This window comes from Dermochelys coriacea, chromosome 2 (genome assembly GCF_009764565.3).
Source record: "Dermochelys coriacea isolate rDerCor1 chromosome 2, rDerCor1.pri.v4, whole genome shotgun sequence".
Taxonomy (NCBI): domain Eukaryota; kingdom Metazoa; phylum Chordata; order Testudines; family Dermochelyidae; genus Dermochelys; species Dermochelys coriacea.
In genome coordinates, this window is record NC_050069.1 from 57,343,188 (window position 1) to 57,361,842 (window position 18,655).

At 41.9% G+C, this 18,655-nt stretch overlaps 1 long non-coding RNA gene across 1 annotated transcript in view; it reads right to left on the bottom strand.

Annotated features, from left to right (window-relative positions):
• Positions 1-18,655, bottom strand: part of LOC122458654 — a 75,103-nt gene that overhangs the window by 10,746 nt on the left and 45,702 nt on the right. The window contains exon 2 of the long non-coding RNA XR_006278762.1: positions 18,128-18,223. This is a non-coding gene — a long non-coding RNA (uncharacterized LOC122458654). The remainder of the gene's footprint in view (positions 1-18,127; positions 18,224-18,655) is intronic.

Here is an 18,655-nt window from a genome sequence, read left to right on the forward strand (position 1 = left end):
CATTTGTGCCTTTGAAAATATGCCCCCAAAATCTTTTTGAACTTTGAAGCTACAATTTTTAAAACAGATTTTTAAATATGCTTAAGAATTTTACATTGACCACTTAAACTCTTAAAATGTCCAACCCTTCCAAAATATGTGACTTCTTCAATATACTTGTCACATAAGAGAAAACAGGGAAACCCACAAATGAAAGGGCATGGTTCTCATGGTACCAGTGTGTAGATCAAGAGGGTGAGATTTTCGAAGCCAACTAGGGGATGTGGATATCCATTAATTATTAATGGTTACTATTTAGGCATGGACGAAGGGGGATTTTTTAAAATTCCTACAGTCTGATTAAGGGTTAGTAGAAATCTGGGGCCTGTTCTCCTCTCAGTTACAGCAGTGTAAGCCCCAGGGTCAGAGAAGAAGTTAAGCATATACTTTTCTTAAAGCACGCAAGTAGCCCCATTGACTCACATGGAACTACTGACATGCTTAAAGCTAAGTACATGTTTAAGTTCTTTGTTGGAACAGGGCCTAAATCAAGAATAACTCAAGTGAAGACATTGAGTTACTCTGGGGTATATAATGGCAAAAAGTCTGAATTTATATGGGTTTGATCTCTTCAGAACCACATGATTCTTTCATGATATCTTTATATCAGATTCAATGTGATTAGTGTCTTAGGGCTTGTCTCCACGTGGACACTGGGGTCTGGTCTACACTAGGAAATTAAGTCAATATAACTATGTTGCTCTGAGCTGTGAAAAATAATCCCCCAGAAGCTAATCCCCAGTGAAAACAGCATTAGGTCAACAGGAGAATTTTCCCATCAATCTTGCTTCCACCTCACAGGGAGGTGGATTACCTACGCTGACAGAAGAAGCTCTCCTGTCAATGTAGGTATTGTCTTCACTGAAGTGCTACAGTGGTGCAGCTGTGCCACTGCAGCGTTTTAAGTGTAGACAAACCCTGAGGAAAATTAATCTGAATTAATTAAAAGTGTGAATTTAAACACAAATTAGTTAAACTGCATTAAATCCCCATGTGGACATGCTTATTTGGAATTAAAATGGTCTTAATTCAATTTAGTTTAATTCACTTCCAAAGCTAAATTGAATTCAAGTGGTCACTTGAATTCTGAATGAGAGAGTGTCCACACAGGAGTTTAATGCAGTTTAACTAAAACACTTTAAATTCACACCTTTAGTTAATTTGGATTAATTTTCCTGAATGTCCCCATATAGCCAAGCCCTTAGAAATTGCTGAAGAAAATAGAATAAAATTCCAAATAAGGAATAAAATACAAAGACCTGGCTCTTTTGTCTTTCTGAAATACTGTAAACATTATATATATTCTTCTTCCTGACAGTATGTTCATCAGATTAAAAATGTCAGTGACAGAGAAAACTTCCTGCTCCCAAGAATGATTAGGTTATTCTTTTCATATAGGCACTGCATAAATTGTACATCAATGAATATTAAGATGTAAATGTTACACAGACAGACATTTTGCAGACTTGAAGGGCCAGACTTTGAGACAGACTGATGGGCGGTCTATTTGCAATTGCATACCTAATTGTAAGTGGAGTAGATGGAGAATAAAAGATCATTTGGTGGGGTTTCATGATATAGTTGGTTGCAGATCTATGGTTTTTCATTTGTAGTCTACATGTTTGGGAGGTGTCTACAGTGGTGGATAGGTGCCAGAAAAATAAAGTGAATACATGAATAAATAGTCACATATGCAAATTGAGTGTTGACAGATGCAAATGACTTCAGAGGTCTAATTAGCCACCTGCCCGTATAGAAACCCATTTTGCACATGCAGTTATGGTGTGTGTAAATGTACACATTTTCATGCACAGACCTCCCACCTGCCTTTCTCAAAATAGGGCCTTGTTTGAAAGCGTTTACTTTACTTTTTATCAATCCCTCGAGGGTTTCGTTTTCTCCATCTGAAGATGCTGCAACCAACTAAAGCATCTTGTTTTAGGTCTTTGTCAGTGGATTTCATATTTCGCTTGATAATATTCAATAATATTCAATATTAAAGCAGCCTGTTTTACTCAAAAGCAAATCCTTTTAACATTGGGGGTGGGGGGGCGGAAAGCAACAATGAAAACTCACTTGGTTGGGTGGGATCAATCCAAGATGGTGACTGGTTTTCAGCAGTACCTAGAAGACCCTAAAAAAACCTTGCAGTTTCTCTCATGGATTTGACATGCTTTTCATTTCCAACAGCACTGTACATCTGGGAAAGTTGCCCATATAAGCAAATCATTGTTCCTGGCACTGTAACACCATTCCCAGAAATGCCGTCTTCTGGAAAAAGCACTATATTCTAAGAACAGTGATAAGCAACAATGACATTGCGAGTCATCAATTTAACTAGGGACTGATGTGGAAAAAATACCGCCTATTTATATGGTCTTTGAGTAGGCCTATACCTGGAGGCTCTCCAGTGATAGAATACACAACATCTCTGCATTTAATTCTGTCTCAGTGTAGTCTCATGACTATCGAGTCTGAGACTGCAACATGTTGAAGTGAACCAGAAATTCTGATATTTCAGTATTTGGTTTCATCCTTGAATCAGGCCAAGGAGTTGAAACATTAACATTTTTCATTGCATGAAAAGTTCTGAAAAGTGTTGATTCAGAAACAGCTGAACATTCAATTTGGGCATTTTAGATCTAACTAAAACATTTCAATATTCTGAAATTTAAACATTTCAGTTTGTTGAACTTCCCTGAAATATTTTGATTCAGTTCAATTAAATTACATCTCCCTATGGTGCCTCCTTGCCTCATGAAAGTTATAGTTCAAGTGCTAGATGCCCCATTGTCCCTTTTGGGCTGGGCTCCCTGACTGAACTACATTTACCATGATGCACCTGCAGTCATGAGATTCCCATGATACACCACACAAGTAGGTCAGATGGGAGACCATATCATTACGGGAAATGTGGTCTGGCCAGGGAGGCCTGATACATGCCAGAGAATAGGGGCATGAGATGCCTGAATTATAGCTCCTATGAGCAGCACCATAGGAAGATGCTGTTTAATAAAGATGTTGAGCCTACTCTAAGTGGAATGTTGTGGGGGTCAGTTCAACGAACCAAAAGAATTACAATTTAGGTCAAACAAACCCAAAACTAAATACTTTGTTTTGGTTTTCCTCAACAGAAACTCAAAATGTTTCAGAAAAATCAAACTTTTCCTGTGCAAAATTTCAATTTTGTGGAAACTATTTTCTTTTGAAAAATCATTGTTAAAAAAAAATTCCTGACCAGCTCCAATTTAAACTATTTAATCTTTACATCAGAGAATGATAGAATCCAGACTAACTTTTTTTAGTTTTTCCTTTTAGTGTGAAGTTCTGTCACAATGCAATTAGAACATTTTAATTGTCTTAAGTAAAAGGACATACCCTCTTTTGTTAACAGGGTTTGCACTTTGCAGATCTTTGCTTCTGGTCTATCACAGTAGTTTTCAAACTTTTTTTCTGGCAACCCAGTTGAAGAAAATTGTTGATACCCGCAACCCAATGGAGCTGGGGATGAGGGATTTGGGGTGTGGAAGGGGCTCAGGGCTGGGGCAGAGGGTTGGAGTGCAGGAGTGAGGGCTGTGGGTGGGGCCGGGGATGAGGAGTTTGGGGTGCAGGAGGGGGCTCTGAGTTGGGGGGCTCAGAGCTGGGGCATGGGGTGCTGGCTCAGGGGTGGGGGCCAGGGAAGAGGGTTTTGGGGTGCAGGAAGGGGTTTTGGGGGGCTCAGGTCTGGGACAGGGGGGTTAGGGCACAGACTTACCTCAGGCAGCTCCTGGTCAGCGGTGCAGCAAGGATGCTAAAGCAGGCTTCCTGCCTGTCCTGGCACTGTGTACCGTGCCAATGGGAATGCGGAGCCAGTGCTCAAGATGGGGGCAATGCACGGAGCCCCGTGGCTCCCCCTCCTAGGAACCGGACCTGGTGCTGGCCGCATCCAGGGTGCAGCGCGGTGTTAGAACAGTTAGGGACTAGCCTGCCTTAGCCAGGCAGCACCACGGACGGGACTTTTAACCGCCTGGTCAACAGTGCTGACCAGAGCCGCCACGACCCAGTGCCTTACATTCTGCAACCCAGTACTGGGTCGTGACCGGCAGTTTGAAAACCACTGGTCTATCGTATACAGTAGCAGCACTAGCAAAAAATATTTGTTTCAGTTTTTCTTAGCAAAGGGGTTGTGAGTAGCTTGCCTTTGTCATCTCTAGACTTCAGTGTGCTCTTCAAAAAGTCTATCTTTTGAAGACCACTTGGAAAATTCATCTAATGCACAATATGGCTTCCTGCTTATTTAGCAATGTTAACTGCATAAAACATGTCACACCCGTATGCACTATAATTCATTTCCTTCTAAATGCCTTGATCAATAATGCCCTAAATATTTTTGGTCAAACTTATCTTTCACAGATAAAAACTTCATCAAGGTTACGGAGTCACTATTGCACTCCATGCTTATATTTAACTTTCTTTGGAAGATCCTCAACATAAAGTAGGAGGATCACCGCACTAATGTCAGTGTCCTCACTTCAAAATGATGTATTTCAAAGGTTTGTTGAACTATAAGAAAAAAGAATCCCCTCGTTATCCATCACTGAGAGAGTAAAATGGACAATGCTTTTTCCATTAATGAAAGTTGGATCCTGGCCCTGGGGGTGGTGACACTGAGCAGTTGCTTTAAGTGAGAAACATAACTTTTAACTGGCTACAACCTTTGTCTAAGATATGATTAGTCTCTTAGAAGTGTGCTATCGTGTTGTTTTATTTTTAACTTTCACTGTTTCTATTATTCTTATTTCAGTACTCAGCTGAATCTGAGAATCTGTTCTTTGAGAATAAACTTATTCTCTTTTTACTATGTCATCTCAGTGACTGTGATATTAACTAGAGTGCACCTCCCAAGCTGAACCAAGTAAACTGGTGTATGCACTGTTTCTTTGGATTGTCTCTCACATCGGATGTATCCTGACAAACTTGGGAGGAGCTGGGGCAGGATGAGGTAATAAAAAATTAACAGAGTTTATCATAAAAGCAAAACTCTAGACTCATTGCTTTAAAACCCTCTCTTCACTGTTCAACACTCTAATACCATTTAGAGATCTTTCGCGGACCACAGAACCAAAACTGTCAGTGAGCCTTCCACTGTCAGTGAGCCTTCCCAGTTGCAGAAGGGGCAGAATTTGTCCCTGAAAGTGTAAATGTAAAGCAAAGCAAAAACCGCCAAATAAAAATCTATCCAGCATCAACTCTTTATAAAGTACTGTAGACATTTGTGCCTTAAATGCCAGGCAACACCAGCATCACCTCTTAAAAAGCCAAACAAACTTGTATTGCCTTTACCCTTTCAAGTGGCGGCTACAGGAACAAGCCTTAAAATAACACACAAATCACCTTTCTCTCTCCAGACACCATAAGCATTAAATAACCTCTTAAAAATGTCATGGAAACTGGCCAAACCACATACTTTGATCTCTTTAGTCAGTTGACAATACATTATTGTTCCTCTCTACATCTGTTCTCTCCCTCCCACTCTGAGCTACTTATTCCTTTTGTGTGGGGGGGGGGGCATCTGCCTGTATTTGGCCTCTTTATGCCAGCACAATTTAACAGGGCTCCCCCCGCCACCCCAGCTTTTTCAGTGGCTGCTGAGATTGTGCAATTGAATTGTTCTTGAGATGCCAATATTAAAAGTTGTATGCTCAGAAGCTAGTAGACGCACATAGCATTTTGAACACATTCTGACACTTTTTAAAGACTGTTATTGTTGAACACTGCATAGTGGAGAAGTAGTAAATAAAATCAAATAGCATTTTTCCGAGGCTGGCAAAAGCCCTCTTTTCATCATTCCAGTTAGATGCATATGATCGAATAATAATATACTCTAAATTTCACCACAGTGCTCGTAGTTTTGCCAGTTCCGGACACTGTTCCCACTGGTAGGTGGTAGATCCATTTTCTCAGGGTCTGGATTAAACATTCAAGATAGAAAGAGATGTCTGCCAGGCTCATGGGTCACATTATTCAGGATTTATTTATATATGGAAAATTCTCTGAAGCACTTTTTTCTATTTTTAAAGGCATATTATCAAGTAATTCAGGCTCAAAAATACAGTTAGTTTAAAAAATGGCATGAGGATTAAAAGAACAAGTGTGACCAGATATTTTATTTTTAAAACCCATGCTATTGAAAACAGGGTAGAGGAATGGGTTTACATATTTCGCTGAAGTGTGTTTTAAAAGTGGGGGGGGACAACAAGCATATGGGGTATGCCCTGGGGACTTCCTACACCTCAAGGAGTCAGTAATAGAGCTGGATAGGACACTGGTTTCCAGTTCTGCAAAAGTGTGAGATTTTCCCATTGGAACCAACCCAAGATCTTTTGAAATTTCTGGGAGAGAGAGATGCACCTTGGAACAGACAGGTTTAAGCATTCATCTGGGATGTGGAGAACTCAGGTTCATATCCCTCTACCAAATCAGGCACAGCAGGGACATGAACATTGCTCTTCTACATCCCATCTGAGTGCCCTAACCACTGAGCTATTAGCTATTCTAGTGAGTGAGTCACTCACTCCACATCCTCACCCACCCACACATGACCTGAGAAGGTTTCATCAAAACTCATATATTCCTGCAAAAAGTTTTGTTTCAACTCATCACATTTTCTGACAGAAAAATCACTTAGTTGAAAATCTCTCAAGCAGTTCTAGCCAATGGCAGCTGATGCAATTTAGAGCAGCATTCTCTCAGGCTGCTCTAAGTTACTTCAGGAAGCCAGCCAGGCACAGAGCCAGGTCAAGGTCAGGGAAATACAGATGCAATCTTTACAATACCCCACCCCCACTCTGAGCTGCACTATTGGCTGCTCAAATATAGTCAAGAATTTTGTCTAGATACTTTTGAGGTGGATTTTTTCTAACGCAACAGTGTTGAGAGCATCAACTTTATTATTAGTGTAATATTATTAGTGAAATAATTCGTGAACTAAGTGGAGGTAACTCTTGAATTGCACTGGTGTAAAAGCAAAATTTGTCCCTCTGCTTAGAAAAAAAAACTTTCATAGATGTAAATAACAGTGGACCAAATTTTGTAGCTACTTATATTGTGTGGGTATTTGGCCTCTTGAATATTTTAGGGCAAAGTTCCCATTGTCTTATCACTGAATGGAGAGCTGTCATGGATGGCAATTACCTCACAAAAAGCATGCATTAATCTAAGGGGTTTTGCCGCTGTGTTTAAATGAGGTACAGTTTAGTAGCAGTTATTTAATTTGCTATTACTTTCTCTTGATCCCACTTCAATCCTCTTTCAATGTTAAAAATAAGTTGTGTAGTAGTCCCTAAAGAACAATCTGAATTAGCATATATTCCCACCCACACGGGGAGGGAAAACTTTCTATCCAAGCTTCCACTTCACATAATAACTGAGTTTGGGAAAGGCAATTACAGAGTCAGAAACTGAAGGTATGACACACTCCAAAATGTGGATTCTGTCCTTCGAGAACACTGTATTCTTTATTATCTCAGTCAGCACAAACACATAACAGAGCCAAAGATCTGTGTGAAAACAGAACTCCAAACAAAACGTCCTCTCCCCCATGCCACAGAAATCCAACCAGCAAAGGCAGGGAATCTCTAAAAATCACCACTGTTGGATGAATCACTGAAGGTAGCAGGCACATTCATATGCCCAAATGGAATATAAATCCATTCATACAAATAGGAAGGTGTAATAAAGGCAGTGAGAGGTTGACTCGTCCATGCTCATGAACCCTTGATGGAAGACCTTGACTGGGTCTAAAACCAAAAACCATGACTTCAAACTCAAGCCATCTAACACACCTTGTATACAGGGAAGGGGTAGACGATCTGGCACTGTCTTTCAATTCAGCTCTCTATACAGAGACGTAAACTACCATTCTTCTTCCACACACAGACAACTGGTGAAAAGTATGGAGAGCTGGACCTAGTAACCCATCTATGGTTCAGTACGTCTTGCAAATAGTCATTTACCTCCTGGTGCGGGGGTGGGGGGTAGAAGAGACTGCTAGATAACATTTCTGTGCAGGTTGGAAGCCATGGAGATTTATGTGCATTTTTAAAATTCTCTACCTGGCATAGGGCCTGATCATCCTTTGCAAAATCCCCTGGCTTATCTCAGAGTGTGCACTGGATAGCCTCATGCTGCTCCTTACTAAGGTGATCAAGGTTAACTGGAGATATCTAGCCTAAGGTGTTACATGGGTGTGAATTCTTAGCTGGCTGATTTGACGTGGTGTCATTACCTCTAGGAACAGTGTCACATCACATCCAACTCTCTTCATTTTGACCCTGCCCTAGGGTTGGGCGTAGGCCTGATACTGGCGGTGAAATTACTGATTGGATCATTTGTACAGTCCCAGTAATGTTTGGTATGTTTGGTTGAATTACTGACGGGAATGCTGATTTTATGTGATTCCCCCTGTGGAATTCTGAGTCAGGTCTCCCTGATATCTAACCATTCTGACCACTGCCATACCAGCTCAGAAATGGCTGGCATGCCAGCAGCTGCTAAAACTACCTTTCTAGCTATATGCATAAATTTTCCAGCTCACCATCAGCCATCTTTGTTTCTTATGCTCAGTCCCCTGCAGCACTCCCAACTGCAGCTGCTAGCTGTATGGCTTTCTAGGTTCTGCTCCCTGGAAGAGGCCAGAAGCTCATAAACCCTCCTGGCTGGCTCACCAAAATGTACCATGCTTCAATGCGCTGTTTCTGTCTTTTGAAAACACAGAATTCTTTATTATCTCAGTCAGTACAAACATACAGCACACACTGGTAATACAGAGCTGAGACGTAAGGCATCTGAATGGAAACAGAACTCCAAACAAAATATCCAACCCCATACTACAGCAATCGAGCCAGCAAGGGCAGGTAGTGTCTAAAAATTACCATCTCTGGGGAACACAGTAGGAACTTATCCAAAAAGTTCAACCACTGTGCACTCCCTTTTGTGTATGCCTTATAAAAGCAAAATGTGGAGGACTAAAATGACAAACCACCAAAAGCTGCCATGAACCTTGAGACTTCTCTCATAGTTGTCAGGGAGTCTGCCTATGTTCTCACCTTAATTCTGTTCAGTGCTGTCTCTCCTGTTAGCATAGCTCCCTCAAGGAATAAAACACTTAAGATAACTTATAGAATAAAAATAACTGAAGGAACAATATGGTCTCAAGTATAAGGAACAGAATTGCCATTAACACTTGCAGAAAAGGCTCTATTGTTTGTGTGGTGCTAAATCTATAATCTCTCCACTAAGTGTTCTATGAAGGGCTGACTGAGATGCATCTGCTGATCTTTGTACAAGACCAAGAAAGACAATTTACTATTCATCTTCTTCCCCCCTCCTCTGCCTTACCCGACTGACTTGTGATGTGCAGACGCCGGTACTTTAAGTCATTCAAGATTACAAAAGTCCAACTCCGCATGTTTCATAAAATTGTTTGCAAAAGTTGGAGACAAATAGACTGGTACAAACTGGATTCCTTTAGGTTAAAAGAACTCTGTTAAGGGGCTTCAAGGTTCCTGGTGAAGTCATGGATTTATATGACAATAAGCTGAATAATTGTAAAAATGGGAAGAAATTGCTATAGTTGAAATAATCAAAATGTGTTTTGATTGGTTAATGTTAATGAGATGAGACTGCCATCCCCCTGGGAAATTGTTTATCTAGGAGTCAGTGAATGGAAGTGGTGTGGGGATCGGTAGATTGAGATGAGCACGCTTTACTGTCATGCCTGATCCTGAGAGACATCCTGTCCAGACAGGCCAGAGAGAGGAACCCAGATGACAATACCACCAGCTTAAGCTAAATCCTGAACAATACCTAGAATGAGAGATTTTGGTTCCTACTCTCACTCCTGCCCCGATATGTTCTTTTTCTTCATCACCTTAGTTCTTCTTTCCTGTCTCTCTCTTTGCCTTCTGTTTAATAAGAATGGCTTAACCAGTCACGACTTGCGTGCCTGTGACCAGTGAGGCAGCTACAAGCAATGCCTTAAACAGCTCAACACTGATATGAGGTTGCCAAGTCTCAGAACAGCTGATCACACTGTGTGCTGTACTCCTAGAGTCAGCACCAGAGAGAGAAACTGCATTTTCTATCTTCACTATTCTTTTCTCTACCATTTTGAGTGTCTGTCTTGTTTTCTCTTCAAGCAAAGAGCATCAGGTTTTAACAGCAGCAGCAAAACAATCTCAACTAACTTCTTCTCTTTTCCCCCCAAAAAAGCAGTTATTACCATCTTTAACACTATCTAAAATCTGTCAAAACAGGAACTTTTCCCTACAAAGACTTTACAGCTAAAAGGGAAAAGGAATAATAGATATTTTTAGATTGAAAGTCTTATGTAATACTTTACATTTCAAATGTTTTAACTCTTTTCCTTTTCTGTATCTTTAATTAAAAGATTTCAAAGATTTTTAATGGTGTTTGTTGCAAAGGGAATAAGCCACAGAAACCCTGACACAAAACCCAAACCACACTTAACTGTTCAATGTTGTAAAAGCAAACAAGAGATTTATTAATGCCTTATTCCTTGTTGGGCCTCAGATGCCCTGATGCAACACAACATCCTATCCTATGGTTGGATCTGGCAGTACTGGCCAAAATTCAGGTTGCCTGACATTTCCTATTATAAGACCCCATTTGCAGTTGCTTATAATTTGGCTAAACTTTAACACTTTAGGCAGAAATTTTCCATGCCAACTGCCTGCCTCAGGCTTAATATTTCTGGAAAGTTTCTGCTAACATGGTTGAGCCATTTCCAAGAATGAGATTAGAGAAATATACATTGTTTACCCCATGTCCCTAGGTTTTAAAACAGACAAAACTTAGAAACATTTTGCTGAGAAGCATCTGTGCTTTGGAGCAAAGGCTTGAAATTTTGCAGGAGTTGGAAGTTGTCCTCATGCCAAAGACATACCCTTTGCTATTTCTGTAACAAATCCCATCCAAATTTGGCCAAATTGTCAGCTGTTGAAAAATCTGTTTGCATATGCTTAGTAGAAACTTGTTAGAGGTTTGGCAGCTAAATTCTCCAAAGATTCTATCTGTACTGAGCAAGCTCCAGCCTGGGGATGCAGGGACAGAGCAGACCTTTCCCTGCCATTGCTACTCACCACTGCAGGGGCAGAGACTGGAGTATGGGGGCAGGAGGTAGATTGGGACAATGAACCTATTTGGGAGGAGAAGACCGTTGCTGGGAGATGGAAGGGAAATGGACTAAGATCAGGAGTCATGGGTGGGGAAGGGACATGGCTGGCCAAGGTGACTGGGAGAAGACGTTCAGGGTGGAGGACATTCAAGACAGATCAGATGAGGAGTGGGGAGACTGAAGAGACATGAAACAGGGGTCCTATGGGGAAAAAGTAGAATATTATCATTTAAATACACTATTATAATGTATACATACAAGGGAGTTGAATTAAGATTGCATGGGTAGCCTTAATTCTGCCATTTCCTAACTTTTCCACTCTTGACTGTGCAACTTTAATAATGTTGTTTTAATGTAGGTTTTTGTGTTTGTATGTGTTGCCTGTTATGCATAACGCATTCTCCTTAGGGGTGGGGTGGGGTACTGATACAACCACGGTTAGTCTATTGGACTGTCCTTAGGCTAAGAGCAGCACGGCCCAGAGGCCAGAGTTAATATGGCAGCCTTGAGTACAGGGATGCACCACCTAGTGGCCAAAGTCTATCCAATTGCCCTTGGGGTCAGGGCTGGCCTAGTGGCCAAAGTCTATGCAGCTGCCCTTGGAATCAGGGCTGCACAGCCTAATGACCAGAGTCTAGGGGAGTGGGCCACCACCTAGGGAGTGGGCCATGATCTAGGGAGTGGGAGGCAGCTGGATAGAGGGACCTGGCCCTCCCTCTCCACCGGGTCCCAGCCCAGGGCCCTGTGGACAACAGGAGTGGTCATCACTCAGTCAGTGGGGAATCCTACCACAACATGCTGACCTTGCTCAGGTGGTAGATACCACTCCCTGGGCCATTTCCTACTGCATCTCCTGAGGTAGCAGTCCATACAGCACTGTGCTGAATCTCCAAGTTCCCTGGTGGGGGTAAATCCCTGAGAGTCTGACTCCCAGCGGTCCGCTGGAGATGGCAGTTCACCAGTCTGGTCCCTGGGTTCTCTGGTTCCCACAGTCTGTGTCAGTAGCAGCTCCTAACCTGGAGCCTTCACCAAGCATCTTCTCCCTGCAGTGGTCAGCTTAGAATGAGCTGGGCTGCTCTCTTTTATACTGCAGCAGTTGGAGCATGCCCAGCATGATCTGCGGGGCAGGACTTCTACCACCCATAATGTGGGGTTAACCCTCTCTTGTCCAGTGCTGGATATGCACACCCCACCACAGTGTGAAATTATTTATTTGCTAAGACCAGACAATGTGCTCAGCACTGTATATAAAGGAAGAGTTCCTTCAATGAGGAGCTCATAATCTAAGGCTATGTCTACACTGCCCCACATTTTGAAGGATGGGAGTATGAATAGCAGTGCACACCAAAGTTCTGTGCTGTAACTCCCCCATGTGCACAGAGTGAACTAAAAGGCGTGAACTAAAAGGTTCCTAGTTCACATTAACGTAATCCTCTTCTGCGTTAATGCAAACTAGGAACCTTTTAATTTGTACCCCCAATGTCCACACGGGGCCAGGGCCATCCTTAGGCATACACAGCACCCAAAAATTTGGAAAAAGAAAAGGAGTACTTGTGGCACCTTAGAGACTAACAAATTTATTTGAGCATAAGCTTTCCTGAGCTACAGCTCACTTCATCGGATGCAGTGGGGCACCACTGGGTCTTAGTGTCCACCTGCCTGCCTCTTCCTATCCCTGTTCTGACCCTTCCTGTAGGCTCCCACCACAGCTGGCTGCTGCAGCCTGGTGAGTCTTCCTCAGAGGGGATCTAGTAGTTAAAAGTGAAAAAGCCTTTCAGCCTGCCAGACCTATTAGCACAACATTGAAACTGTTAAAGAGCCATTCAAGCCATTTCCACTGCATGCATCGGATGAAGTGAGCTGTAGCTTATGCTCAAATAAATTTGTTAGTCTCTAAGGTGCCACAAGTACTCCTTTTCTTCAAGTGATAATAAAGCCATTTAACAGGCATTTGCCAACCCCCAGCTATATACTGTCAGTTTCTGAATTTACTGACAAAAACAGTTGTGCATTACTGTAATATTTACTCAGAACATGTTAGTCTACAGGACCTTAGTTTAAAATTTGCTTTAAAAATATTTCATTAGTGTGTTACTGAAGATTATAAAATTACATCTCTAAAAAATCCTTGCATACATTTTTAGATATATAATCTGAGCATTCATCTTGAGCCTTAAATGCTTGGATCTTCGACATATAGTTTTTTTAAATAAATCCTTCAAAAGACCACCCTTATCTAAAATACATATGCGAGCCTGAGCTGCTGTCGGGCATAGGGGCACCAGTTTAATAATACTGCATAGGGCCCCATAAATCCTAAGGATGACCCTGCACGGGGCAGTTACAGAGAAGCATTTTGGTGCACACTCCTTTCTGCACCTGTACTCTGAACTGCAGGGCAGTGTAAATGAACAGACAACACAAAATGCACAGGGAGACCTAAAGGATGGTGTCTGCTAAGAGGGGCTATTTTTAATATGTTGCATTTTTGCTGAAAATGCCCTGACCCAAAGCCTGTTTTTCTTATAATGACAATGAAGTTGTGGAAATGCCAGTTCACTACATTCAGGAGTCTGTGAATGTCAGGAATGACATCCCAGCACAGGTGTCTGATGATCTGGATTAGCAACTCTTTGGGGGCAGGGGCAGGAATAGCCTCAGGCACCAGAGGGTGCTTTACCCATTTCCAGAATTAGGGATCACTGGTGGATGCATCTTTAAATAAAACAATAGAGGAGGCTTTAGTCTTTTGCATGTCTCCAGTGCTAACTGTCTTGTGAAAGCTATTTGTAAGTGATACCATTACTTACGGAAATTTGTGTTGGACCTAGGCAATTTGACATGCCTTCTGCTTACAAAACAAAACCTCTGTTATTGCAATTACATGCTGAAATGAAAAGGGGATTTCTTTTTGTAGAGTGTTGCCTCTCTTATTTGGTCCCTAATGCACTACACTATAAAGAACAGAAAATGGCATCCTATTCCTAACAGTATGAGATGTTGTGCACCCTCAGTTCCCATTCATAGAAGAGGATTCAGCAACCTCAAAGAATAAGGCATAAGGAGAATGGTCAATACAGCCACATTACCTTGTTTTTCAAGGCAAGGAGTTGTGGGCTATTTTCTAAAACAGAAAAAAATAATCTCAGGAGATGGTATTTAAAATGCAAATAGAAATTTTAGTTAGATGATAAAAATTAGGGCAATATTTTATATTAAATGACCCACTAAGTGAATTCATTTTCCATTCAACATACCAACCCTAGTCATAAAGGACTCATTAGTATTCATATGACTTTCCCATAAAACAGTACTTCCACACCTATTAGATTTCTTAATTTAGTCTTAGTTAATGGATAATTTAAATTCAGTTGGCCACAAAAGAGTGTTTGAGAACTAAAACAAAATAAAATAGCTCTCCAAGAACAGAATGGCTTTGCTCGTAGTGAACAGCAGAATTTTAATGACCCTGAAATGAAAAAAAACAGCAAGGCCATCAGTCATGATTGCCCGAGATCTCCACACAAATAATTCTCACTAATAAGAGTTGAGTCAAATGGTTTGGACACAGCAGCAGCTTCCGCTAGGCTTGGGAAGGTTGACAGTGGATATTTTTCCTGCATGTTCTACTTCGTAATTAAATAAGGAAGAAACACATTAGAAAAAAAAAATGTCCAATGCTGCTGTCTCCAAGTTCTTCCCCATGGCAGGGTACAAAATACAAAGGAGCTTTGATGTGGATATTTTCCCCTTTTCTAACCTTCATGAAGGATTATTTATTTATTAAGAGAAAACTACAGCAGTCCCTGTGCTGATGAGCTGACACTCTAATTGGAAAAATGCTGAGTGCCTCTTGAGATGCGTCTCAGTGAACTAACTGGGAGCAGAGTCATTTCAGCACCTGCTTGTGGAAAACAGGTGTATTTCTTTGTAAACAGGGCTCTCTTCTCCCTTTTTACAACAAGATTCCAGAAATCAAAGAAAGCTCCCCTGCTAACCACAAAAAAAAGTGAAAATGCCAGCCAGATGATACTACCGTAACAGCCACAAAGAAGCCATGGTTCAAGATAGCGTTCAGCTGTCTAGAGGACCTAATTCAGGCATCGCTGCAGGCTTCAAGAGGAAGCTATGAGTTAAAGCACTAATGGCCAAATAGACGTGGGGTGGTCAAAGATTGGCGAGCCAAACGCAATAAACAGCTGCCAGAAACAGCAGAAATTGTGAAATGAGCAATAGAAAGCAAGTAGCGCTACCGTGGCTTCAAATGGCCACAGTTCAAAATGCTACTGAAAAGGAAGAAGCTCTGATTGAAGGCATTGACTATTCTCCTACCTTGTTCATGATTCTGAGGCCCTAGAGCTGCATGGACTCTTTCCCTGAATGCAACTGGAACATCAATACAGCCGGCTGCTAAAGGGAGTGAAGTAAGCACATGGTCAGCAATACTTTTTCCCCCTCACTTCCCAGTATCCAGAGGTGAAAGTAAGCCGGTATGCCCCGGTACAGCGTACCGCAAGAGCCGGTGCGCCGTACCAGGGTGGATCGGCTTCCCCAGGCGCAATTTAAAGGGCCTGCGGCTTCCAACAGCGGCTGGAGCCCCTGGCCCTTTAAATTGCTGCCAGAGCCCTGCTGCCGGAGCCTTGGGGTGGCGGCGGCGGGGCTGGGGCGGCAATTTAAAAGGCCCAGGGCAGTAGCGGTGGCCGAGCCCTGGGACCTTTATATCATCCCTGGAGCCCCGCTGCTGTTTCCCCAGGGCTCCAGCAGGCTCTGGGGACAATTTAAAGGGCTCAGCACAGTAGTGGCAGGTGAAGCCCCGTCCCTGGAGCCCTGCTGCCAGAGCCCTGGGGAAGCGGTGGTGGGGTTCCGGGGACTATTTAAAGGGCCCAGGGCTCCAGCCACTGCTACCACCCAGGGCCTTTTAAACCACTGCCAGAGCCCCCGGCTGCCTTTGTTACCCTGGGGAGGGAGAAGGAGGCACTTGCCAGTACAGGCTCTGATCTCCTCCAGCCCCGCCCCTTCCGCCCGAGGCCCCGCCCCTTCTGGGGGCCAGAGTCGGCCCCAGCCCTGCCCCGTACCGGTAAGTCCCTAGTCTTATTTTCACCCCTGCCAGTATCCTTGGGGTTCAGATTACTGCAATCACCTGAGAGACTATTGCAATGTGCTCTCTCTAGGGCTGACTATACAGACATATTATTTTGCTGCACAAGTCTGAGCAGTACCACCACACCTCACTGGAGCACTGCATTCTACACAGAGTGCTTGTCTTATCCTGGATTTGTTTCACAATCCTGGGGGCAAATTCTGGATTGACACTGGTATAACTCCAATGATATCACTAGAATTACTCTGGATTCCTCAGAAATGAGAATAATGCTGGAGTCTGTTCTTTATCTTTTATAGCCCTCAATGTAAAAGATGAGACAGTTGCGCTCACTTTTCTGCACCAGTTGCAGTTAACTGAGAATGAGGCAGTTGATTGTCTCAAGGATGAAATTCTCAGGCTGTTTTCTATGGACACACAAAATACATTACTACAGGGAATTAAATGAAGCTATGTCTTGTCATTTCAGGGCCCAGTATGAGAGATCTCTCTCTCAGCAAGCCTTTCCCTAGTAAGAATGTCATAATGGATTTACCAGTGTTTCTCCTGAGAAGACACCAATTAAATTATTCCCATGTGAAACATGAAGGACAGCTAGGTCTACAATCTTTCTTTCCTTTGACTTTCAGCTTGCCCATTTCCTCCTTCCTGACTTTAGGCTTGGCCTGCCTCTTCTTTGTCTTTCTTTGAGTTGCTTTTTACCTTCTATAGCTCAGGTTTCCCCACAGTATCTGGCTCACAATTTAAAATTTCTAGGTTAAATTGACCAATCAGACCATCCTCTTCCAACTTCATGGGGACCAGGATTTTATTCCATATGTTTAAGCAGAGAATTATAAAAGTTAACTCCTATTCCGAAGTCCTTCCATGTTATTAACTTCCTCCTGCAACATATCCCGGTCCCTCCTGGTAACTGGAGAATCAAAAACTCTTCAAGTTCAATTCAACTCTGCAGGGCCAGCAACAGTGTGGAAAACAAAGTTGATTTTATATAGTAAGCGGATCATTTTGACAGTTTATAGCGAGCATGATTTTCTAACTCCCCACCTCTCCTACCACAGAGGTAAAAATTCAGCCATTTCTTTTTACCTTCAAGGAACATTTTAGCCATCTAAAACTTTGTTACTAAATCTTACAAGGATTTCCATGTTTAGAAGTCTATTTTGTGTAGAGATTCACCTACAAAAAGTACAGAGCACAGATTTACTAATTGCCCACTTTTTTTCTTTTTTTTACCCAATTGACACCAGTGAGGAATCCAGCAGATCAAGTGTGTTTAATGGTCTTAAATAAGTATCAAAAGTAAACAGGAAAAATAGTTTCAGTTGATGAAGAAAATGCAACACTTTTTAAAGATGTTTTTAATATTTCTTCCTGGACCTTTGAGAATTAAACCTTATTGAGGTTTGACTATCAAGGGTCATATTTAAGAGGTTACACTTGGCTACAAAGTTATTCCAGATGTTGTCAGTTGCATACAAAGTAAATTTGTGAAGTCTTTATTTGTTTTCCATTTCAGTGTGTGCTAAATTGCTGTTTTGTTTTATTTTATTTTGATGTCAAAGAACCCAAAGACAATAAACAGAGACATGAAAATCAAAAATGAATTATAAATCAGCCACATTTTCAAAGGGGTCTCAATCCAGCCTCTAAATTTGCACCTGCAATTTCACTCAGTCAGTGTGTCCCAAAAAGACCCTGTACCAGATTCTCACTACATATAAATCGACATAACTCTACTGAAATCAATGGAGCTATGCCACAGCTGATATTTGATCCTCTATTTGTATTTGGAAACAGTATTCACTTACATGAATCAGATGCCTCCATCCTGTCAGCTCCGTCCATGTAGAACTCCCATTGAATTCACTGGAAGTTCAGGTGCAGAGAAGTTGTAGAATCTGACCCTGGGAACATGAGACAGATCCTCAGCTGGTGTTAATCAGTGTATCAGTATTAAAGCCAGAGCTATGTTGACTTATCCCAGTGGAGATCTCCCCCCAATATGTCTCAAGTGCCCAAAGTCTGTCTGCAGATGTGATAGTTCACACAAAATTGTGATAGGCTGAATTTTGAAATGTGTCCCTATAGCTGTTGTCATTAGTATAAATATATTTTTATTAGTTCAACTAGCTGACAGAGATAGAGAAAGAAGATATTTCCCTGCTGTGAAAACAGAAAGTCCATAATTTCCATGATTCAGATAATCATTAATCTGCTTTTTAGCACTTGGCCAACAGCAGAGTTTAGCAATTTTTTTCATCAACTTTAAGTGAGGGGAAGCTATAATTTTTAAAAGAACGTAAGACTTCCCATTTAACTAATAATTCGTTAGGACA